Source organism: Ceratotherium simum, chromosome 9, assembly GCF_057802395.1.
Source record: "Ceratotherium simum simum isolate JZ-2026a chromosome 9, ASM5780239v1, whole genome shotgun sequence".
NCBI lineage: Eukaryota > Metazoa > Chordata > Mammalia > Perissodactyla > Rhinocerotidae > Ceratotherium > Ceratotherium simum.
Window position 1 is genome coordinate 72009830 of NC_141908.1, and position 26495 is coordinate 72036324.

Sequence of the window (26495 nt, forward strand, 5' to 3'; positions counted from 1 at the left end):
TCAAGGGAAAAATATCCTACTAAACATGGCAAAATAAAACTGGATTGAGAATCTCCTTCTCTCAAAATTTAACAGTTTATTGTTTATTTTAAAAAGGAGAAACATAACAAATATAAGGCACCAGCAGCAACAAAAAACAGGGCAAACCTCATGACGTAGACTTGGATCCTGATATAACTTAGTCTACTCCTAGCGCTGTTCCCACCACATCAACCCAAAATTGGTACTAGGAAAAGAAAGAAGGTGAATGAACAAAATCCGAAGAATCCTCATTAACGCAATCTCCATGTCCCTTCGTTATCTCCACTGGAAAAAAGCAGATTAAAGAGGAGGTTTCACTCTGGAGAAAAGTTAAGAAAAGCCGTGAAATGTGGAAGTTCCTCCCTGTCACCACATGTTCACAGTGGAACAAGATAAACGGTTAGAGATCCTCACGTGGGTATCTCCAGGCTAGGAGAAAAGCAAATGAGGAGGAAAAATGCCCATAATCACACAGGCACCAATAAACTTTGATTTAGGAAAACTGAATGGAATAGAGAAAACAAACAGGAAGCTAACGGATAAATAGTGATTCAATGGAATTCTACAAAATAATGAAAAGAGAGATGCTCCAGCTGCATCCAACAACACAGGAATCTCATTAATATAATAACGAGCTAAAGAAGAAAATTTGTTAGGAATACGTACAGTTTAATTCCATATTTTTTAGGAGTGCAGAAATAGTTTATCATATACACACATCAACAATTTTTACTTGAGAGAATAAAAATGTACACTTGCCTATATTTTGATGTAGGGTCATGGATTTTTTTTCAGTACAGTCACGTGCTGCCTAACGAGAGACCACATATACAACGGTGGTCCCATAAGATTGTAGTAGAGCTGAAAAATTTCCAACACCTAGCGCTGTCATAGCCTTCATAACGTCACAGCGCAATGCGTTCTTCACGTGTTTGTGGTGGTGCTGGTGTAAACAAACTTACTGCACTGCCAGTTGTGTAAAGGTCTATCACATACAATTATGTACAGAACATAATACTTTATAATAAACGACTATGTTACTAGTTTATGTATTTACTCTACTATACTTTTTATCATTATTTTAGAATGTACTCTTTCTACGTATAAAAAAAAGTTTACTGTGAAACAATATGTCATGTTACTGGCAACAGTAACATACTGCTCATATGTCTCATGTTTAGCACATCTCTTGATTGCATCATTTTCCCTTGTGCTTGATTTAATCTTGTATTGTTTTGTTCATCTGGGCCCCTAAGCATGCAAAATCCACTGCTAATGTTGACATAAGAAGCTACGTGGAGTGATTGACCAGGAAATGAAATTATAAATAATTAAGGACTACAAAAATGGCAAATCAATGATGGTTATTGCTCGCCAGTCAAGCATGTCTCCTTCCACCGTAGCCACAATCTTGAAGAACAAGAACAAAGTGATGGAAGCTGTTAAGGGCTGTGCTTCACTGCAGGCAACATGCCTCATAAAAATTTGAGAAGGGCCTATATTAGACGTGGAGAAACTTCTAATGACCTGGATTGAAGACCAGACACAGAAGCGTACCCCTCTCAGCACCATGACAATCACCACCAAAGCAAAAAGTTTGTTCGTGATGTTGAAAGAAAAGCGTGGACCTGACTACAATGTTGAATTTACCACTAGCTCTGGGTGGTTTGAACCAGTAAAAGAATCATTATTCATTACATAATGTGAAAGTGAGTGGTGAGTCTCTGAGTGCTGATGTGAAGGCAGCTGAAGAATTTTTGAAAACTCTAGATAAAGCTGATTGTGAAGGAAAATTACTTGCCAGAGCAACTATTCGCTATGGATGAAACCTCCCTATTCTGGAAATGGATGCCTGCAAGGACTTGCATCCATAAGCAGGCCATGTCAATGCCAGGTTTCAAGCCTTTTAAGGACAGGACAACAGTCTTGCTCAGGGGCAATGTTGCAGGCTACAAGTTGAAACCCCTTGTGATCTGACACAGCCAGAACCCCACGCCTTCGGGAACGACAGTAAGCACCCACCAGAAGTCAGCTCAGTGAGGAAGTGAGTGGAGGTGGAACTAGACCTTGGAGAGGCTGAGAGGATTTCTGGAGGAAAAGGGCAAAGGAAGTGGGGACTAGAGGGCTGTGAACAGACGGTTGGGCAAAAGCCAAAAGCAGGGCATCTCAGGGGGTTGGGGGCAGCATCCCAAGGCAGGCTCTCTGGGAGCAGGGACCAGGCGGGTCAGGTCAGACTCAGTCCTGGGGTCAGGACGGTGCTGAGAACCTGACGGAAGCGCAGGTCCGGGCGGCGCTGGAAGGCCTCAGAGGACGTGGCAGCTGATGGGGGCCTGGAATTGGAGGTTGTTCAGGAAGACGGTGCAGCGCCAGGGGGAGGCCTGGATGTCCTGGGGCCGAGGCCTTCCTCTACCGGCTGCCACCGCAGCGGGACAACCAGAGCCTGCCATGGCCCGGGTCTCCTCTGTCCCAGGCCCGGCCACGCGGGGCTTGGTCAGGGGAGCAGCACCCGCGCGACGCTCGGCAGGTCACGTGACCCGAGGCGGCGCCTCGCCCGCAGCCGGGAGGGAGGACGCCCCACTCTCCTGCCGCCCGCCGCCCACGGTGCTGATCGTCGGCCCGGCTCTGCAGCCCGCGGCTCGGGCCGGGGGGCGGAGGCTAACGTCCCAGCGCAGGTGCCAGGCCTGCCCTCAGGGAACTGCCAGTGCCCCAGATGCAGAAGCGCCAGGAGCGGCGAGCAGGAAAGGGAAGTGGCCCAGACAGGGGACTTCTAGGCTGAATCTAGAGCGAGGACTACGAGTTCGCCAGGCCTGCTGGGAGGGAAAGGACGGCCCAGGCCCAGGGCACTTCAGAAGCAGAAAAATGGAGGACTAAAACCACAGGACATTGTGACGTGAAAGGCTGACGGAGGAAAGGGGCTGGCGTTAGGTAGTGGCTCTGTTAGAGAGGGGATGACAAGATCACATTTTCGTGATCTTGTGACTGGAAGAAAAATGTGTACTTTCAGAGCGAGCTTGAGGCGTCCATTTCCTGCCTATGGTGTGGGCTCTTCCCTTGATGGTTGATAATAAATCTCCTAGTAACTGCCCCCAAATACCCTCCCCTCACACGGAAGACAAACTGGAGTATGTACTTACTGCAAGCAGTAAGATATTGCTTGGACTTTGGAAGCAGATGGAGAAGGCCCAGGGATAAGACAGAGGCCTGGTCCTGCAGGGGCTTAGAAAAGAAGTCCACGAGTCAGGACTTTATCCTGTGGACAATTGAAAATCACCCCAAATATTTTCATTTTAGAAATCTCATGTTGAATAGTGGGATGGATAAGAAACCAGCTAGGAGGCCCTTTTTTATTGGAGGTGGAAGGTGATGAGACCTTGACCTACAGCAGTGGGGAAGGAAGAGAGCTGTAGAGGCAGGAAACAGTAGGTATCCAGAAGCAGGGGGCTTCATACAGGACAGGCTTGAGGGCTGATCCATGAGAACTCCACAGATGCTTATTGAATCAGGGAGCCTGTCTTCTTTCTTCACCCCTGTACCAGCAGAGCATCATTGAATCCCTGACTGCAAAAGGAGATAAGAATAATGCTCTTGTGTGGCATTATTTGGCTAGTAGGTAATCTTGTTTGTCATGTAATTGCATTTTAGTATTAGTATTGTAATTGCCTGTCCATTTGTCTGTCTTCTCCACTAAAGTAAAAGCTCCTTAAAGACAGATTCTTTGTCCACCGTGGTATTTGTAGCCCCTGGCTTAGTGTCTAGCACATAGTAGATGCTTAATAAAGACTTACTAAATGAATGAATAAATAAATAAATACATAAATAAAATAAATAAATAAGTACACACTGCCAGTGTACTTCAGGAGCAATGAGAAGTCATGGGTGACCCAGCTCCTCTTCCAAGACACCCTCCTGAATTGCTATGCCAGCAAAATGGAGAAGTGATGTTTGGAGATTAACATATCTTTCAAGATTTTGTTTATTTTTAATAATGCTCCCAGACATCCTCCTTTTATTGGTGATCTTCATCCCAATATCAAAGTAGGTTTCTCCCTCCAAATACCACCTCTTTGATACAACCAGTGGATGAAGGAGTTATAGCAGCTTTTAAGGCCTCCTACCTGAAGAGAACCTTTGCCCAGGCTATTGCTGCAACTGAGAAGACTTCACTATGCAATTCTAGAAGGATTACCACATCTATGACTGCATCAAGAACCTTGCTTGTGCTCAGGGTGATGTTACCAAGGAGTGTATGAATGGCATCTGGAAGACACTCAAGAGTTTCGTCCATGACTTCAAAGCATTTGTCAAGGATGAGAAGGTTGCAAAAATCAGCAAGGCTGTAGTTGAGATGGCAAACAACTTTAATCTGGGTGTGGATGAAGATGACATCAAGGAGCTGCTAGACCTGGTACCTGAAGTATTAACTAAAGAGGAGTTGTTAGAACTGGAACAGGAATGCATAGCTGAAGAAGAGGCAAGAGAAAAGGAAATTGTAGGAGGAAAAAAAAGAAGCACCCCTAAGAATATTTACATTATGGGGTTTAGCAGAAGCTTTTGCAAACCTCAACAAACTCCTTTAAAAGTTTGAAAATATGAACCCCAACACCAAAACGTTTTCATTAATAGAGAGGAATGTTCTTGGTGTATTATCTGCTTACAAGTAACTCTATGATGAAAAAAAGAAACAAATCAAGCAAACCACCATGGACATGTTTCTGAAAAGCGTGACACCTCCTCAAGAAGAGCCTCAGGCATGTCCTTCAGGAGGTATTCCAGAAGAAGACATAGTAATCATAGGAGGTGACAACTCCATGCGTGTTATTGCCCCTGAAGACCTTACAGTGGGACAAGATATGGAGGTGGAAAATAGTGATATTGATGATCCTGACCCTGTCTAGGCCTAGGCTAATGTGTGTGTTTGTGTCCTAGTTTTTAACAAAAAAAGTTTAAAAGTAAAAAAAAATTAAAAATTTTAAAAATAGTAAAAAGCTTGTAGAAAAAGGATACAAAGAAAAAAATATTTTTGTATGGCTATACAATGTGTTCCTGTTTAAAGCTATGTGTTATTATAGAGTTAAAAAGTTTTAAAAATTTTTAAAGTTTATAAAAAAGTAAAAAAGTTACAGTGTAAAAAAGTTACAGTAAGCTAATTTATTATTGAAAAAAATATTTTTTATAAATTTAATGTAGCCTAAAGGTACAGTGTTTATAAAGTCTACAGCAGTGTACAGGAATGTCCCAGGCCTCCACATTCACCCACCTGTCACTCACTGACTCAACCAGAGCAACTTCCAGCCCTACAAGCTCCATTCATGATAAGTGCCCTGTTCAGGTGGGCCATTTTTTATCTTTTATATGGGATTTTGATTGTACCTTTTCTATGTTTAGATATAAATACTTACTGTTGTGTTACAATTGCCTACAGTATTCAGCACAGTAACACGCGGTACAGGTTTGTAGCCTAGGAGCAATAGACTACACCATATAGCCTAGGTGTATAGTAGGCTGTACTATTTAGATTTGTGTAAGGACACTCTGTGACGTTCACACAACAACAAAATTGCCTAATGATGCATTTCTCAGAACATTCCGCATCATTAAGTGACACATGACTATATGGGTCTACAGATTAGTTCCTCTTCAATTTTTTCATCCTTGATAATTTCCAATGATGAACAAAAACTTCAAAACAACTGTGAAGCAAACTGAGTGCAGAATCCTTCAAGATATTTATCGATTTGTTTTCATTCTTGTACTACTGTCTCAGTCACACCAGATTTGATAGCATTTTTTTTTTCAGGAATTTTCCTGTATCAAATTTTGAAAAGGCATTCAAATTACTTTTTTCAAATTACTTAAAAGAAACAGCTCTTTTCCTTATCACATGATACAAAATGAAGTTTTTAAACGGTTAATCAAATAATGTAATTATGACTTCCACAACTGGCAAAAACATGTTTGGGAACAGCCACGACTTAATCTTGACAAGCACACAAGCCAGTGAGTGAGAGCAGAAATATATGGGTGTGCTAGAGAGAAGCTGACTAGCCACAGGTCATGGGCATCACTTAGTATGTTTTACAGGTGATATACGGAGTATCAGTTAATCAGGCAGGTTATTTGAGTGGGAGTCTACTAAGTAAGTGACATAGAGTAAAATTTAGATTATCGAATGACAGTACAAGCAGAGGAAAATGACAGAAAGATAAATGCAATTAGAAGAATGATCATGGAGGGAGGGTGAGGAACAGATGGTGATGATTCGATAAAAGATATTAAGCCTTTCTGAAGTATGGAACTCAAGTGAGGCAGGAAAAGTATTTAAATACATAATAAAAGAAAATTTTCATTAAGTAAAGGAAAACCTGAATCTGCAAATAGAAAGGCACAGCATATTCCAGGAAAAAATAATATAGAATAATCAGCAGTGATCTTTTTTAAAAAAAAATCCTAGGGGCCAGCCCAGTGGCATAGTGGTCAAGTTCGGCGTGCTCCACTTTGGAGGCCTTGGTTCATGGGTTCAGATCCCGGGTGTGGATATACACCACTGGTCAAGCCAAGCTGTGTTGGTGACCCACATATCAAATAGAGGAACACTGGCACAGATGTTAGCTCAGGGCCAATCTTCCTCACCAAAAAATAAAAATAAAAAATTCTAAATTATACTGAGTTTCCAAGACAAAAAATATTCCTTGAGACATTGAGGTAGGGGGAAAAAATGAGTCACCTAAAAGCGTAAAAAATTAAACTGGCCTCAGAATACTCCAAACAATGTGCAATGCCAAAAAATAGTATAGCAAGAGTGTTTACAAATTTCTGAGGTAAATAAAATGGAAACCAAGAATTTTAGACCTAGCTAAGTTGTCCTCCTAGAATACAGACATTTCCAAACATGAAAGAATTCAAGAAATATAGCACTAAATGTATATGACTATAGAACTGACACTAAACAAGTGATTGTATTACATTTCAAAAGTGTATAAATGATATAAAACTTGACAATACAATAATACAATTTTAATGTGTCTCATAATTTTTTTTAATTTAAAAGAGGTCTTTTAGGAATTAGTAATCCTTGTGAGGAAGAACAAGCTTAGCTATTCCTTTAGTTTACCAGTTTCATTTTCTTCTATCAATTCAAGTAAAATTAAAATTAATGCATTTTATTGTTAAACTGCATGTATCCCATTATTGATTTTTATAAAACTATGATTTCTAGCTAGCCCTCTTTCCTTACAATGCACAGAAAGAAATAAGAAATTATAGTTACTTAACGTTAACTCAATTGTTATTTCTGGGCGGTGAAATTGGGATTTGTTTTCTGTACAGTTTGAACTTATGGTAATGCATTTTAATACCTTCATAATGTATTTTATAAATACAGTTACATCCTTATTCTAAAAGAAATAAAAGTTAGAATACACAAGAAATTTTAGGTTCAATAAAGATAAAATTTGCCTAATCATCTTGACCTCTGCTCCTTCATTTTCATTATTACTCAACTGATGAAAATCCTACATCTGACTGCATAGCAAAACCACCATTAATTTTTTTTTAAATTAATGAAAAAGCAGAATGCCAAGCTAGCATCGAATCCTGCAGAAGAATTTTAGAGAGAAATTTCCCTCATTAATTCCTTGTCCGGCAAAAGTACTAATTGCCTCTGGAAGAAAAAATGGTGGAGGAAGAAAGGAAATGATTTAAAAGGACTCAAGGCTTTGCCCTCTCACAAATCATGTAAATGATTATTATTCTGTATGTTACAGACTGAATGACTATAATGTGCTCTGTTTAGGATGCTGTTGTATTTCTCAGGTGGGTGCAGGTTTTTCTAGCATATCCGAGGTTGTGAGGCACACTGGGCACCTTCTGGTTCCAAAACATTATGTGGATGTAATTTATTAACAACCGCTCTTGTATTTGAAATGTTAAAAATAAAATTTGTTCTAAAAAATTAAATGGTGCCTTTTATAAGTAAAAAGTAAAAGAAAACCATTTTGTTAGGAAAAAAACTTCAAAATGTCAACACTGTCAAAACAAAATTTACAGTAGTTTCAAGGTTGAGAAAAGAAGAGAGCTTTTTTATGAAGGCCAATTATTTCTTGCCTTCCCCAAATGCAGAAGAAAGCTTTCCTTTTAATGATCTGTTTATTCTAACATTGAGCTATATTTAAATTTAAATTGTTTTATTTGTGAATATAGGTGAACAATAGTAAATCCTTGAAATTAGTTTAGTGCAGTGGGTGACCTCCAAGAAAAAAAAAAAATCATTCAAAGGAAAAACACCTGTCCGGATCTGCGGTCTTTACAGGCACTTGTAAATCCAGTTAACACTCTCATTAACATTCTAACTATGACTTTAAATCCAGTCAAATATCCAAATCTATGATAATACATAATACTGTTTTCTAGAAGATCCATGTAAAGTTATTTAAATGCATGGAAAACAAAGACTTTAAATAATATGATTTAATAACAGTTTTCTTATTTTTAAATCCTCTCTTTTTTAAAATGAAATATGCAGCATAATATGCCTCTATTGTCCTTCTTTTCAAATGGGATCATCTCTTCTCTTTTTTGTGTCCATCAGCATATAAACTTGTTATTCCTCTTGAAAAGGTCAGATAAAATGGGAAGGGCAAATCATTGTTGTTGTTACTACAAAGTGTGTCAATATTGCTCTAATTCAAAGTTGCCAGGACTGTGTACCAACAAACAGCACCACTAAAATCCACTAGTTAGCATCCACCAACAACTGAAAGTGACTAACCTGAATACATTGGTATTTTGGATTCCCATATCTCCTTATTATCTTAATATTTGTTATCTATTTGGATAAGCAAGTTTAAAAAATGATTTTGACTTAGTTCTTTCACTTCAAAGAATCAGTTATTTGTATTTGTGAACATTTAAAGATTTATTTATTTATTTTTTTCCCCCCAAAGCCCCAGTAGATAGTTGTATGTCACAGCTGCACATCCTTCTAGTTGCTGTATGTGGGACGCGGCCTCAGCATAGCCGGAGAAGTGGTGTGTCGGTGTGCGCCCGGGATCCGAACCCGGGCCGCCAGCAGCGGAGCGCGAGCACTTAACCGCTAAGCCACGGGGCCGGCCCTTTGTGAACATTTAGATTGTTTTAATTTTTACTAATGTAAGCAACAATTATTTCCTTAAAATACATTACTAAGATTTAAAATGCTCATTGCTAAGTGTGCACATTTTTCAGACTTATGATATAGATAACCAAACTGTCCTGCAAAAAATAATACAGAGGGGGAGAAGTCAAGATGGCGGCAAAAGCAGACTCTGAACTCACCTCCTCCCACGGACACAGCCAACTTACAACTACTCGTGGAAAAATTGCCCATGAGACAGAACTGAAAACTGGATAAGAGGAACTCCTGCAACAACGGACAATCCTAATTGAGGTGGAAGAGGCAGAAACTCCCTTCTGGAGAGAAAAAACGCTGCCTTCACAAGCCGCCAGCTTCTTGGCTACCTGGGAGCAGCGCACAGATACGCAGCCTCCCTGGACGCGCGGGGCCCTGAGCCAGGGAGCGCCCCCGCTGTGGGCATTTTGTGGACCCAGCACAGTCGAGACGAGCGGGATAATATCTGACTTTGCCTGCTACTAAAACACTGGGAAGTACCCCCAGAAAACCTGGTTCACAAAGAAATTAAAACCAGCTCTTAAAAGGCCCACGCGCAAACTCACCCGTTTCAGAAAGTATCCTAAAATCACCAGAAAGAAAGGTGCACCGTGCTTTGGTGAAAAGAGACTCACCTGATAGGCCCTGAGTGCATCTCGGTGAGAGGTGAGACCTCTCCAGGGACTGGGACATTGGCGGCGGCCATTGTTGTGGCCCGGTGGGGGTTGTGCTGACACAGACGCCATTGGAGTTCTCCCTGAGGTCTGCTAGCCAGGGTCTGCCCCACCTTCCAGGTCAAAGACCTTCCAGGTCTGCAGCCAGTTGCTCTCCTCTCTTCTGTCCTTCATGACCCAGGTTACTTTCATCTTGTCTCTCTGACATCCCCTGGGGTGTCGTCCTCATCCGCATTGTCAAAGCTGGGCTTCAGGTACGTTCATGTTCAGCTCACAAGAAGGCAAATGTGGTTGTGTACCTCCAATGCTTTAAGGCCTAGGCCCAGGAGTAACACAGGTTACTTCCGGCCTTCCTTCAGTAACACAGGTTACTTCTGGTCCCATTCCATTGGCAAGAACATGGTCACATAAGCACATTTATGTAGGAAGGGGAGCTGACAAGTATAGTCCTCAGCTGGTGGGCACACCTAGCTGTAACTTTATTTCCTACAAAAGAAAGGAGAGCAGATTTTTGGTGCACATTTAGCAGTTTCCCCCATAAAGCTGCCTTGTAGTGAATTTAATTATGCCTAAAATATTTCCATATCACCAGATTTTTTACTTTTAAAAAAAAAATTGCCACTCACTGGCAATTTGTCACTTGTTTTTGTCACTTAAAATATTCATTCTTTCTATCAACATTTTTTGAGCAACTACTATATATTTGTACAGTAATAGGAACGTAGGATATAGACAATTATACGTCAGCATCCTAGACTTCCAGAAGTTTGCCATCCAGTTGAAATTAATATATACCAACTGCTGTGGCAGATGATTTAAACAAGTTCGTCATTAACAGTAGCAAAAACTCTCATGACAAGTCTATGCCCTCTTTATAAACGCCAGGAAAACTTGAGGTTGTAAAAGTTAAGCAACATAAATCTAAATGCCAGAATCCATGGACCTATCTTTTCCAAAGCCAGTATTATTTGCTATTTATAGTGGAGCTGATCTAACAAAAAAAATCAAACAGACACAAATTAGAACCCTTCCACGGTATCAAATCTTACTGAATTTCAAAAATCCAAGCAGTAAAGAAACTCGTACACAACAGATTATAACACATAGTTACATGGTTTACATGAAAATTTTCAGGGAGCCATCCGTAAATTAGTAGGTTTGTTTACTATAAACAATCTTAGACAATTAGGTATATCCTGGTAAAACATTCCACAGATAAGGACTTCTAGCTGGCAAATACCATGAGTTCCTTTGCCAGAAGATCTCTCATTAGCATGTTTACAAGATGATTAGTCCAGATCACCTGCCTTGTTTGTTGTAAGAGTGACACAGACACACATCCCAACCCAACCCAGCAAGAGAATGGATTACAGATTTGCTGTGTTAACAATTCAATTCCCAAGATTTCTAGTTTCTTCCCTCCAAATTTCCTGTCTCTCTGGTTGTATTCATGGTTAAATAAACTTGGCCAGAGAGCTATAAATTTCTACACAAATATGAATGTTTCCACAAATTGTTTTACTAAACAAAAATTATAAGCTTGCACAGGCATGTTATAAGCTAATTATCCACCTCACCATTTTTTAAATTATTTCTCAATTTAGGGACATATCGAAAGGAAGGAGAGAAAGCCATTACGTGATATTCTTCTCAGAGCAGAGCCAGAAGCTTGAAAACAAAACTCAAGGTCTCTCAAAATTCCACTATAGCAATGAGTCCAAGCAAAGCTATTCACAGCTGGGATTTGAAGAGACCCAGGATAAGAAGGTAAAGAAAAGATTCATGAGAGAATGAAAATGGAAAAAGAGAAAGATATAGAAAATTTTAAACCACTTTCTTTTAGTACATCTAGATTCAATCAGATGGGGTCTCCAGAGTCTCATACAAATCACTTTTCCTCATTGGCCTTCATGGAGAGTTTAAGAACCTACAAGGAATTAAGGTGCTCTGAACTGAGACTGCATGAAGTCTACAGCTTCATTACATCCAACCTTGAGAGTCACTGCTGCTATATTCCAGAAAATTAATTTTCCACCTAGTGATTTTCTTTGATTTTCCCATAATGGAACACTTAAAAATCTACAGAACCAAGAATTTAAAGAGCTGTAGGCAGTGTTCAGTCAACTAGTTCTAACACAGCCCAAGATACCCTGAAATTAAGGGCAGAGGAATGGAGGTTACTTGAAGCTGTGAGGATGACGGAACCCTTTTAAGAAGAATGTATAGAGAAGATCAGTGGGCTGAGAACTAATTCTTGATTAATGCTCACATTTAACAGATGAGAAGAGTAAGGAAGTCTAATATATATTCACCTTTTTGAATATATGTGTGTGTATGTGTGTGTGTGTGTGTGTTCAGAAGGGTGAGTGTAGAGCTGGGATAGTGGAGCTAAGGAAGATTAGCATGTTCAGTAGTGTCATGTTTCAGACAAGTCAAGACAGATGCGAACTGAAGGGAAAAATTAAATGTGATGATTAGCTCATTGGTGACAACAGAAAGACTTCATTAGAGTAACTGGAGAGGAAAACAAAACTTCCAGAAGATAAGGAGCAAATGGATGGTCAGCAATTATGGCAAAACATGTCAATTGATCTTTTGAAGAATATTGCAATGAAATGGCAGAACTATTTTGAATTTAGCCTACTAATATTTTCATTTCCTTTAACATCTACCAAACGCTGTATCTAACTTGCTAAATCATATTTTCCCCTTTTTAACTATTTATTGAAAAACTAATTCTTCTAAAACATCTGTGGAATTAAGAATGGCAATTTTCCAACAATCGAGAACTGGTCCCTTTACTCTTGTTCTATTAAACTATGCTGGGCGTATTTTTAGTCTAATGAAGTAATTTATTTATTTAGAGCACAGAGGGATTTCACAGATCCTTTAACTTAACCTCACTGTAGTCAAGCTTTGATTAAGAGATTCAAGATCCTTTTCCCCTTGAGAATTATTTTTTTTTTAATTGCAATTGATACTGAATCTCTTAATCTCAATTTCATGTGCCCAATGAACAATGAACCAATCACTGAGGCACTGTGCTGGGAGATGGAGAAAGGTTTATTTGAATTGGCCAAAATGAGAAAGTGGGAGGATAGATTCTCTAAAATTTGCTTTAATGAAGGAAGAAAGCAGGGGGTCTTTATAGAGCTAGGGAGCTTAGGAGGAAGAGTTTCAGAGAAACAAAGAGGAAAGCCATGTTTCTTTCATTGCAGATAAGCCCTTGGGCAATCAGACTTCTGGGTGTCAACGGGGGCAGCTGGGGGCTGGTTATCTGGTGATCATAACTTCCTTAAAGCCATTCTTTTTCTTCTGAAAAACAAGCTCATAAATCCTTGTAACCCTTGAGTCACCCCTCAGGTTAAACAAGAAAATAGCAAATTAAGAAGATTAACTTCTTTTCATCTGTGTCTGTGTTTGGAACAAGGTCAAAGGTAATCATGTTCTTATTGAGTGTTTACAGTGACCCTCAGGTACCCGGCTTCACAAGGGAAAGGAATGTATTTACTTTAGCTAATAATTTAAAACTCAAATTAACTTGCGCCTAATTCTTATTTTAATCTTATTCAGAAACCATTTATTTTATCCTGAATGACACAAAATCTAGACAAGGGAAGTGACAGATATTAGGGTGTCTTGATTTAAACATGAGAACTGTGAAAATCAAAGCAATGGACTGAGAAGATAGTTTGGAGGCAGTGGAAAGGAGAATTGGAAAGCTATGGATTGCTGGAGGAGATTGTCATTGCCCAAGCCGGAGAGGAGCGTAGTCTCAGTTAACATTATAACAGTAGGAAAAAGAAATAATGAGGCAGTGCTGATAGTCATTATGAAAGAAAAGCAGCAGGGTTCAGCAATAGATTGGATACAGAGGCAAAAGAACAGAGATAGGATTGTAGGATATACCTTAGGGTATTTTCACATAATTTGGGTACCTATGTGAAGAACCAGCTTTACAACCAATCATAGTACTTCAATCTGGTGCTTTAAATAAATGTCATTTGAAAATCAATAATCAGTGAAGGAAATGAAACATTCTAGTTCTACACCAATTCTACTCTTAGAGCATTTTTATGCTCCCACATTTGATGTCCCAGAATGTTGGGTCTCTTGTACATTACTGTATGTATATGTATATACATATATATAATATAAACACAAAAATAAATATATATTTTCATATATATACACATATATATTTTATGTATACATACATACATACATATGTACAAAATATATACATATATATTTTTAGAACTGCAAGCATACTATATATGTTTAATAGTAGTTTATAATACATCTCTTTCACTAATGACACTTCTTGTGCCATGTGAGCATAAAAATCTTAATGTTTTTCTTGAGTTTCGAACTCCATTAACTGATCACAAATAAAGAATTACACTAGTTGAAGAAGTCTACATGATGTCTATACAAGCAATATGATAGACCAAATATCTTCCCAGATACATACCTTTAGAAGCCATGTATTGAGATGATGGTGTGATATGACAGAAGGAACCTGGATCCCTAAGTCATCAAGTAAAGAAGAACGCCCACGCCAAGCCACATTGGACTTGGCATGAGCAATAAATAAATATTTGTTGTACTAAGTCACTGAGATTTCAGGGTTTGTTACCACAATAAAGTCTAGTTTAATCTAACTAAATAAAAGTGGACAGGGCTCTGGATAAGCAAAAAGGAAACATCTACTCTGAAAATTCTCAACCATAGGACTGTCCTCATAAGGGCTTGGGGCTCAAATTTATGTTGCCAGCATTGTTCAGAAAACTGCTAGCTGAGAAATTAACTTAAAGTTGTTCCTAGCTGATAGCACTCCATGGGTACATCATCAAAATAGGACTAACAAGGTAAGGACTGATAAAATACCCCAAATATGTGCCCCCAAGTCAAAATTATACCACTACAATGTATGAGGAAATCAGCCACTATGAACAAAAGCCATGAGATAATAAATTTAGCCCAATGACTTCAGACACTGGAATTAGAAGACCTAGAATAAAAAATAAACATGTTTTGAATTTTTGAAAGATTGAATCCCAAAATTCAGAAAATAATATACTGTCTGAAATAAGCAGACAGATTTTAAAATGAAACAAATAATATAAAAATTGAAATAAAATATACCATGAATATGTAGAAATAGCAAGTTAAAGACATCTGAAAAGATTATTCATAAGCAAGCAAAGAGACGTAAGTAAATTACTCAGGAAGACAGATGAAGAAAAAGAAAGAAGAGAGAGATTAAGAGACATGAAGGATAGATTAAGGTGAACATATTTTAATTGGAGTTGCAAAGGATAATGAACAAATGGGAAAAAAGCAAATTTGAAATAAATGATGGCTTAAAATTCTCTTGAATTGATGAAAAGCATAAATCCTCAAATTCAAGAAACTTGATATCTCCCAAACGGGATAAATAAAAGAAAACCACACTTGAACAAATCGTAGTGAAAATACACAGTATAAAAAACAAAAAGAAGGGGCTGACCTGGTGGCATAGTGGTTAACTTCGCATGCTCCACTTAGGTGGCCCAGGGTTCGCAGGTTCAAATCCCGGGTATGGACTGACACACCACTCATCAAGCCATGCTGTGGTGGCAACCCACATACAAAATAGAGGAAGATGGGCACAGATGTTAGCTCAGAGCCAATCTTCCTCAGCAAAAAGAGGAAGATTGGCAACAGATGTTAGCTCAGGGCCAGTCTTCCTCACCAAGAAAAAAAAGAAGAAGAAGATTTTAAAGCAACCAGAGAGAAGAGTTAGGTTTTCTGCAAAGGAGTGACAATTAGGCTGACTTTATTCAGTTAAGTATAGATGATAATATTTTGTGCATAACCACTGATAAACGTAGATGAAATGCAAGAATGGTTTGACACTCGAAAATTTATTAACTCAATTCACTACATGAACAGATTGAAAAAAATTAGTGAGTCATTTTATAAGAGCATGTTAAAATGGAATACTTTTCTATTTTGCTGAAACCACAAAGGACAGGAATAAACAGTAAGTCCCATATAACTGCACATTCTAAAGCAAGTATCTAGTCCAACCATGCAGAATTTGCAGAAGAAATGGTAGAAAACTAGTTTAGTGACGCTTGGCTCATCACCTAATATGAAGATATATAAGGGGTAGTGAAAGCGTTGATCAACTGGTTGAACAGATTGGTCGAGAATATTCCTTTGCAGAGAGTTGTTGGAGTGCTGTGCAATTCTTCCTGACAATTGCCAAGTGGGGAGAGAGAGATTATCTACCTGGAAAAAATGAAATGAAATAAAATGAAACAAAATAAAATAAAATTGAATGTCTATGCAAAATTTCAGGAAGATTAAAGGCTGAAAGATGAAAAGCAAATATTTTAAATGTTTAGAAGAAAGTGTAGGTGAATAACTTTATGATCTCGAGGGATTTTTAACAAGACACCAAAAAGCATAAATAATAAATATTGATTCATAAATTTGAGTACTTTCAAAATTAAAATGTTTGTTCATCAAAAGATACCATCAGAAATGAAAAGAGACACCATAGACTGAGAGAAAATACTTGAAAAGCATTTAAAAATGGCATAAGATTAGAGTCTATAATATATAAAGAATATTACCAAATCAATAAAAGATCAACATCCCATGAGAAGAATGGACAAAATATGTAAACAAATAATTCAAGAAAGAAATCCAAATGGCCAATAAACGTAGGGAAAAAGTGCTCAACTATAGGGAAATACAAGTTAAAGTCACAATAAAATACCATTTCATATTAAGAATTAAGAAACCTTACAACGTCTAGTGGAACCATGAAACTTTTACGCACTACTTTTTGGGAGTGTAAACTGATGCAAGTACATTGGAAAGGAATTTAGAAATATTTTGTAAAGTTAAAAATGCACAAATTCTATGGATCAACAAATCCACTGCTTGGTAACTTCTCTGAGAATCTCTAGCATATACATAAAATATCCAGACTAGTATTTGCACTCAATCATCACAAAAACATTTAGAGCAGCATCTTTTTAAACAACCCATTCCAAGAGGAATAAATAAATAAATCATGACATGTCTACATGAAGGAATACTCTACGACAGTGAAAACTATTTCACTAGACCTAAACATACACCATAGATGAAACTCAGACACAAAATTCTAACGGAAAACTGCACCTTTAAGAATATTACCTACATAATGATTCCACTTGAATTAGTCAAAATTAGGAGACAGAATTTAACAAAATGATTTATTCACAGCAACAACCTTATATCTAGTTAACTAAGTAATTAGAAACAAAGTGACTCTTGGAATCACAGAGTAGCAAATGCAGGAGGCAGCTACATCCCCTAGGGCCATGGGAACAAAACGGAAACTTACACCTCAGAGAAGGGGGCCTAATTAACTGGTGGTGGTGTTTGCAAACCAGGAAGGACCTAGTCACGTGGTGATCCAGACCCCTAAAGAGAGGGGCATCCGTGGCTGCTGCCTAGTCTCTGAGGAGGCAGCCATACGCTGGTTCTGGGAGTGTAAGAACTGTAAACTGGATTCAGCTGGTACCAATGGAATGAATTTCTGCTGCTGGATGAAGACTTGCCAAGCTAAGGGCCACAGGAACAGGGAGCAACCAAGAAGTAAATCCCTTCTTTCTCTCACCTTCCACTCTCCATCTAGTGCCTCTATTGGCAGAGCCCAACAGGGCACCAGCTGGCAAAGCAGAAATGTGGTCTGCAGAGTCCCTGCCACAGCATCATACAGCTGTGTAGAAGATGGGCATGAGGCTGAGAGACAATTGTTGAATAACCAGTACATTATTTATTTAAAGTTTGAAACCTGCCAAACAATACTTTATATTTAATACATATGTAGTTCAAGAATAAAGAAATGCAAGGGAACAGAAAACACAAAATTCAAAATAGAGACTACCTGTGACGGATAGAGACAAACGTGATTGGAAAGGGGCACGCAGAGCTTTTCGTTCCTTTTCAAGTTTTATTTGCAAACTGGATGGTGCATTCCTCAGTATTGGTTAGATTATTCTCTAGACTTTTTGGATGTCTGAAATATTTCATTAAAAAACCAGCCAAGGGATGCAGTCCTTTTATGGAAGGGAAGAAAACAGAAGTATACAGATTTAAATCCAAAATAGTATGAGACCACTATCTGGTCTCAGAGTGGGGCTTTTGTTTACATGGTTAGTTGAAGATAAAAGTTCCTGCATTGTGATAATCACTGGAATGTAGATCCAGATCAAGTGAGTGTTTTGGCCTGGTACCAAATGGCAGGTTTTCAAATCTCCTCCAGATTGACACTTGCTCCTGGGAAGAAGGGCAAATCGTCCATGAAGTCCCCATCTGCCTGTCTGAGGAACAGCTGCAGTGATGGGGACTCTCCTAATTTAGGTGGCTGTATTGCACCTACGAGTGAAATCGTCCCTCCTTAGTAATAATATCTACTGGCAAGAGAAAGCTGTGAAAAGACATTTATTTCAAACTGGAACCTTAAAACATACATTGAAATTTTCTATTCAATGTCTGTAACTTTTATCCGACATTATACAAATTTATTTTGACAACCTATTTAGTTGTTGACAAGCCAGTTTTGCTTTCTTTTAAATGTATTTTCAAGGTTTATGTTGAAGATATTTTGTATAAATTTCATAATGATTCAAAAACAAACATCAGGAAAACTGAATGCATCTTTGAAATGTGTTTACCTTTGAAAGGCTGCTTGGAACATGTGCACTAATAAAATTTTTTAGAGTGCTTTTATTAGAAATCGATTCATACTTGTGGAACAAAAATTGCTTGAGCAACTATATTCAAAATATTCAATTCACTAACCAAACTTTGGCAGAGACATACCTCCTGACATCCACCAATTACCCAGAAAGGGTAATTATATCTCTCAGATATCTCAACTCCACCCACTTCTCTCCATTCTCACTGCCAATAACTTAATAAAATCTCACCATCTTCTCCATCTTCAGCTGCGGCCTCAGCCTCACCACTGACCATGTCTGCTACACAATCGATTCTTTACAATGTTAGCTCGAATAAATGAATGAAGGAATTTTGAATGTCTCAAAGTTGTTAATGCCAAAAGTGTTGAGGTACAGGATCAAGACTAAGTGGGTAGAGGCGGACTGGAGGAGCAGGAAAGGGAGCAGGAGGCACACGAAGCGGTGGTGGAAATGTTCTCATGATACATTGCTTTCTGCAGGTCTTTAGTATGTTCATACTATAGAATCAGGAATAGGTTTTTAAAAATATACCCCAGGGCCGGCCCCGTGGCTTAGCGGTTAAGTGCGCGCGCTCCGCTGCTGGCAGCCTGGGTCCGGATCCCTGGCGCGCACCGAGGCACCACTTCTCCAGCCATGCTGAGGGCGCGTCCCACATACAGCAACTAGAAGGATGTGCAGCTATGACATACAACTATCTACTGGGGCTTTGGGGAAAAAAATAAATAAGTAAAATTATAAAAAAACACTTTATAAAAATATACCCCAAAGATAAGCTTCTACAACTATTTTCAAATTATAAAAGTGACTGAGATGTCTTAAATCATAAGTGGAATTTTGTAGGAAATTTGTAAAAAAATATAAATAAGCCCTTCATGATTCATGAAATCAAGTTACCAAAGTTCTTAAAGGAAACTGACATTTTATTCTGGTTTATTTTATTCATTTATTTTTAGCTTTCCATTTATATAATATCATGTCAGTCACATAGCAGATATTTAATAAATTTTGCTGATTCAAATGTCATTTGCTAACATTTACACAGACACTGACTCAGATGTTTTTATTCAAAAAATTATTTTGTTACCTTTATCCATAATAACGACTTAAATATTTTGATGGAAAAATTAACTTTTTATATTTATGGTTGTACTCTTCCTTCGACTAAACAGTATTTGATTCAGCAATCATGCTTTTGTTCTAAGTATTTAGTGGAATCCAATGACTTGAGAACCTGGTAATTGGTACAAGTAATGATTGTTCATCACTAGCAAATTTGCATGTAAAAAATCTTTTCTGGTGCCATTGGATCGTGGCTTTATATCTATTACTTCATCTCTAAATAAGACTAGAGATTATCGAATCATCATAAAATTTAGAGTGAGATTAACACTTATTCAATTATTTTCTTAAAATTATTTAGCTAAGGGAAACCTAGTGGATTTTTGTTAGCTTAAGACAGTATTTTGGTACACAACCAAATTAGCAACTATACATTATCAATTTTCTAAATAGTTCCAGGACATATTTTTAGACTTGTAGATGTAGAATACACTTAGCAAAAATGTATTGTCGTCCTTCGTTTGACTCTCCCATATCTTGAAAGTACTGATGTTAGTGGATCTTTCAGCAGTGGAGGAGAGAACAGTAAAATCACAATCTCCAATATGAAATTACTACTGGGTCCACTATCAGACACTTGAATCCTAGATCTGCCACTTAGTAACTATGAAAACCTGAGTAAAGCACTTAACTTCCCAGGGCTTCAGTTTCCTTTTTCCCATGAGAATAACCATATCTGGTCTACTTATCTCAGGGGAATAGGTAAGATGATATACATGAAGTCTAGGTAAAATGCAAAGCACTGTTTGAGTTTAATTAACATTTAATATCTTATGGAAAGATCAAAAAAAGAAGGGATTAAACCAACAAAGGAGAAAGATACTTTGTACTGGACATCATTAGTAGGTCCAAAATGGACCTCCCCTGCTCCTAGCCCAATACTCAGCATATGTTCAATGAACATGTTTGTAATTAATTAGTTAATTAACTAAACATAAGAAACAAAAGTGATTACATACTAGGAACAAGGAAAAACCTAAGACTGGAGCAACATTGAGAGAGAAGAAGGCACCCTTTGTGGAGTATGCTTAGATTCCAGGATTCCCTACTCTAACTCTTAATTCCCTTCCCTACTCTAACCACATCATTGATCATATAAGATAGCAAAGCATGGGAAATGGGAAAACATCTATTGTGAGGTGTGTGCTGCTACTCTGGGTGAGGATTTCAGGGTTGATGCATTTCAGGCTCTTTAACAAGGGCAGAGGGACCTGAGAGAGTGTAGCAGGCACTCCTAGGCTGCCTGCCTGACTCACTATTATTTCCCCCTTCTCAGGAAAGTACACCTGACTGATAGGGGTGGGTCTCTAACACATCTACTAAGAGACCCCATGTGTAGCCACAGAAAATTGACCAGGGGTGACTACCAGACCCCAAGCTAACCAGTCAGGAATTCGTAGTTTTTACCAACAGTCACAGAAACTAGGTGTCAATGGAGCAAGACCATATTAATACCAGTGTATATAGGGAAGATCCACAAATTCTGCTTCAGAGAACCTCAGTTTCTCCCTGGTTGTTCAAATCTTCTTAGGATTCTGTGAGATCTGTCAGTGCCCTCCTAATAAATTTCCCTTATGCCTAAGCTAAGGGACTTTCCAAGAAAAGAAAAAAGATTTTTAAAATACAATAGTAGGTACAATATTGTCTGACTGAGTTGTGTCATGCAATCTGCTGCCTACACTGAGCCAAGTTCAGTTGAGAGGTACAATTGCTGCCAAAATGGTGTCCTGGGAAGAACCACAACTCCACGGACACAGAGTCCGGGAAGGGAGAGAGGAAGACTTTTGTTTGGACCACGGATAACTTTGAAGACAAAGAGGAATTAAAACCTAGGATAGAGGACAAGAGAAATAACAGGCTTCAATGTCATTACACGGAATAGAAAAGGAACTTTTGTACTTTTAGTGGAAATTTCTCATCTTTAATGAAGAAAGTAAGCTTACATTTAAAGAGGGGAAAAATGTAAATAAGGATTTAACGATGTGTTTCCTTAGCCTGGAGACATCCAGTCCATAAATATTCCTCGGATATCCTGAGGTGTGGGCAAGGAAGTAGACTACTGAAACTTCAAATTTCTTCACAATTTATGCTTATAAAATTATATAAATTTTTTCTCTCATGAGACTTTTAAACATGGAGGATAGTCTACACCCAGAAGTGTTCTAATAGTAGTTCAGAACAATGCCAACCCCTTGCTATAATTATTTACAGGCCTTATAATCACGAGATTATACACTAAAGACCACAGAGAGACACACGTGGCACACACACATTTATTTATCACCAAATAATTTATATGGATTAAATCCATAAGTCAGGAAATTGAAAATGTTAGCTAAACTTAAACACAATCCTCCAGAGGCATGCATTGTTACAGGGAGAAATAACATTTTTAAACAGTTTCTGAAAACAGAGTTAGTAGCTAATATCATTAATATTCTAAAGCAATCCTCTGAGACTCAGCATTGATTTTTTCATTTATCTTTCTTGGGACTTCTGTAGTCACTTCAAGGTGTCTTCATGTAATCCACTCATACTAGAGAATGTTTTCAAGGAGATTTTAAATAATTAACCTTCTCACATTGGAGTTCAAGTGTCTCTCTGTGATAAAGCACTTGAACACCTCAAAAGCGTAATTATGAGCATACCCTTGAGAGCTGGGCTATATCAAGTTCTCAAAATGAGGGTAGATACTAAAACTGATATAGCAGCAATTAGTTATTATGAATTTTCTCCATTCCTCAGCCTATTTGATTGTGTTGGTGAGTATAATTCTGCTAAAAGAAGTCCATATAATTTCTGATTGCCACTCTCAATCCTCAGTCTTGAATTTATTGTAGTATTTCAAAGGCAAAGCCATCAAAACTGATTTGACTTCTCTTTTTCTTTTCTCCCACTGTTCAATCAGTTATGTGTTAACATAAGGTCACATCTAAAGTGGACTTCTTTCTTATGGATAAATAGGAAATGATTTTTGGAGAGAAAATAATGCATTAATTAAAAATAATAAAAAGGAATCCTTGCAGAATAAGGAATCATTTGACTAGGCAACTTATAAATGTATATAGGTTTAATAAGTCTTAAAAAATGTGGTTTTAAATGAAATAAGCAATTTTAAGTATTTGACATTACACCAAATAGCAAACAGGTCTATAAAGACGCCCTTCATAAAAAGCCCCCTGACTTCCGTCTAACATGTACTTTCATCACTGATATCTTAATATGTAGCTTCTAAAATGCAAAAGGAAATTTTCGTATTCTTCTTATCAATAAACAAATTCATTTAGTAATTGGAATATTTTTCTAAAATCTCATCCCACTACAGTCATTAAAAAGATCATTCCTGGGGCCAGCCCCGTGGCATAGTGGTTAACTCCAGTGTGCTCCACTTTCACAGCCCAGGTTCACAGGTTCAGATCCCGGGTGTGGACCTACACCACACATCAAGCCATTCTGTCGTGGCTACCCTTCATACGAAATAGAGGAAGATGGGAACAGATGTTAACTCAGGGCCACTCTTCCTTGAGCAAAAAGAGGAAGATTGGCAACAGGTGTTAGCTCAGGGCCAATCTTCCTCACCAAAAATAAAAAAAAAAATCATTCCAATAAAGTCAAGACTATCCTACGAGAATGATAATTTTAATATCCTCTACCTCTAGCACCAGCATATGATACACTGTGACAGATCAGTTTTTTAAATGATATATTTAGTCCAAAGATTTTAGGAAGAGAGATCCTTAATAAATAATACACTCTATTTGGAGTTTTTTTAACTTATATTTAAAATTTTTGATTCTAGCAAATTGATTGTCATACTCCCACTTATGATGAAAATGTGTGTGTGTGTGTGTGTGTGTGTGTGTGTGTGTGTGGTTCTTAGATATAGATCATTTAGTATTATAGAATGTGAACATTGTCCTCAAAACCTTTCAATGGCTTCTCATACACTGCTAAATTATACCCAAAGGCTTTACCATGCCTACAAAATCCTACATGGTCTAGGCCTCCACCATTACTGTGACCTCATCTCCTACCTCATGGCACCAATTATCCTGGTGCTGCTCCTCTCCTCGAGTTCTGGCTTCCTTACTGTACTCCAGAGACTTTGCTCACTCTTGCCCCTCTCTTCTTGGCATTTTTTGACCAAGATAGTCATATGGCTTACTCTCTTACTTCCTTCAAATCCCTGTTCCAATGTCATCATTTTCTCTAAAAAATACCATTAAACACACATACATGTGCACTCCTCTGGTCTATTTTCCTTATCCTACCTTTGTTTGTTGTTTATTTGTTTGTTTTTATAGCACTTATCACCCCTGACATGTTTGTATGCCTATTTTATGTCTTGTATCCATAGACCGTATATTTTATTAGGGAGAAATTTTATTTTATTTTATCAATTGTTGTTTACCCAATGTCTAATACAGTGCCTGGCACTAAGCAGTTGTTAAATAATTATTTTTTGGATGAATAAATGAATGAAATCAATTTTTTAAAATCAAATAAAAATACTGTTTTTCATACTTGATATTATGGCATTAAAATTTTGCTTTATTTTGTCTTAAAACACTTCAACTCATCTCTTATTATTTCTTTTTTTACCATACTTTTTTTTCTTATAACTCTAATAAGGTAATAAATAAAAACCAAAGTCTAGAAAACACCATGACCATGGCCATCCATAGTAAACTAATTTAAATATCAACACATAGATCAAAACAACAAGAAAAAAGAACATTGGAAAACATTTCATAGACTATGGTTTTTCTGCCTAGTGACTCCTCCCCTCCAAAATCATAACAGAGAAGGAGGAAGGAAGGAAAGAAGGAACCAAAGGAAGGAAGGAAGGAAATTACGTGAACTTTTAAACTAGGCAGGTAGTTTTAAGGTTAACATTTTTCTAATCCCTAGCTGTGTCTATTGTCTCTAGTTTGCATCACTCAGTGTTAGATTCTTTGTGCAGAAGCATTCAAAAGGCAATTCAATGAATATGCAGTCCTTCAGCATGTGATCATTATAAATGAAGGCAGTAATGACTAGTTATGGAAATCCACCCACTCTGCAATGACTGAACACAATAATTGATTCCTTTCCACGAATGTAGTCTAATAGATGAAACATTACTCTTCAACATGCACAAAATATAGTTTAATTTCTAATAGTTTTCTTAGTCATTCAATCCTTACTCATTTGTTCCACTACCTCCAAAGGAGACCATATGTCACTCACATGTGTGATAAGACAAAATCTAATTGAGACTCATTCTCTAATCACATCCCTTGCAAACTGTACTTTACTTATGGTCTATTAAATAACAAAACTTTAGCACCTTATGGTATATTATATAGTAAAACTTCAGCCCCTTAGTTTAAGTTTGTATTCTAATGGACATCTGGGAGTCTGTATTGGTTAATGGAAAAGGGAGGGATTGGTGTAAGATGGTATCACCAAAACTGATGATCAAAAAATAGACCTACTTGTGTGCTATTTAGACAGCTGATGAGGCAAGACTGTGCATTAAGAGGACAACTTTGCCTGTAGTTAGATCTAAGTTACCAAATATCCCAATATGGTTTATTATTTCCAGAAAATAAGGCCCATGATTTAATAGAGTAGTAAGTAAATAATTATTAGTTGTGACAAGGGCTATGAAAAGGGGGGAAAAACAAGTTGCTGAGAAAATAAGCAGAGTGAGAATGGAAACAGGACCAGTTTCAGATACAGTGGTCAGGGATGGCCTCTCCGAAAAGGTAACATGTAGACTGACTCCAGAAAGATTCAATAGTCAGTCATGACAGATGCAGGAGGAAGAGTGATCTGGGCAGAGAAAAATATGACAAAGACCCAGAGCCTGGGAAGAACTTGGCATACATGAAGAAGGAAACGCAGCCCAGAACGTCAGGAGTGCAGTGAGCAAGAGGCAGAGGGGGCCAGGCAGGCAGGGATTTGTTATGCAGTTCTCTTTCGTCTATGGCAAGCCATTTGGGCATGATTCTGAGTCCAGCAGAACACCACAAATGTTGGAAGCAGCACTCTGGCTGCTGTGTGGAGAGTGGGTTGGAGGGGACCACGAGTAGATGCAGGGAACCTGCTGCACTAGTCCCAGGGAGAGAGGGTTTTGGCCTGGAGGAAGGGATGTTACTACAGTTTAGAAAGATGGCCAGGTTGCAGACATATCTGGGAGGAAGAATTAATAGGCTGAATTGATAGACTGGATGTGAGGTACGAGGGAAAGGGAGAAATCAAGGATAGCACTTATATCTCTGGCTTGCTCAAATGAGAGGATGATGAGAGTACATTACTAAAAGAAAGAAAACCATTGGGGCAGGGGGTGCAAGAAGGGTGAGAATATAGTTAGTGGAAAAAATCAAGAGTCTTCAATCATGTTATATTTGAGAATTGGTGAAACCTTCAAACATGGCTGCTGGTAGACAGGTTGGTATGCCAATCTGTAGTTCAGAGGAGAGGCTGGGCTGGTAGTGAAAATCTGTTTGGTTCTATCTCCAGACACACATTGGACACATTTGTGAGAGAGTAGGGAGGCTGTGTATGAAAAGTGTAACATTTGTGGGTGACACTTTCTGCAACTGAAGTGATATGCTGGCTATTCTAGACACTTCCTTCTGCCTCTCTCTATTCAACAGAACGAAGCAGTAAGGTGAAGCCCCCTTGCATCGGCAGAGACCTGAAACCATTCCAACCTCTCTCTCTTTCTCTCTCCCTCCCCATTTCTCTCACCCTCCTCTCCATCCATTTGATTTCTCTCTATATATAGTTCAGTAGTAC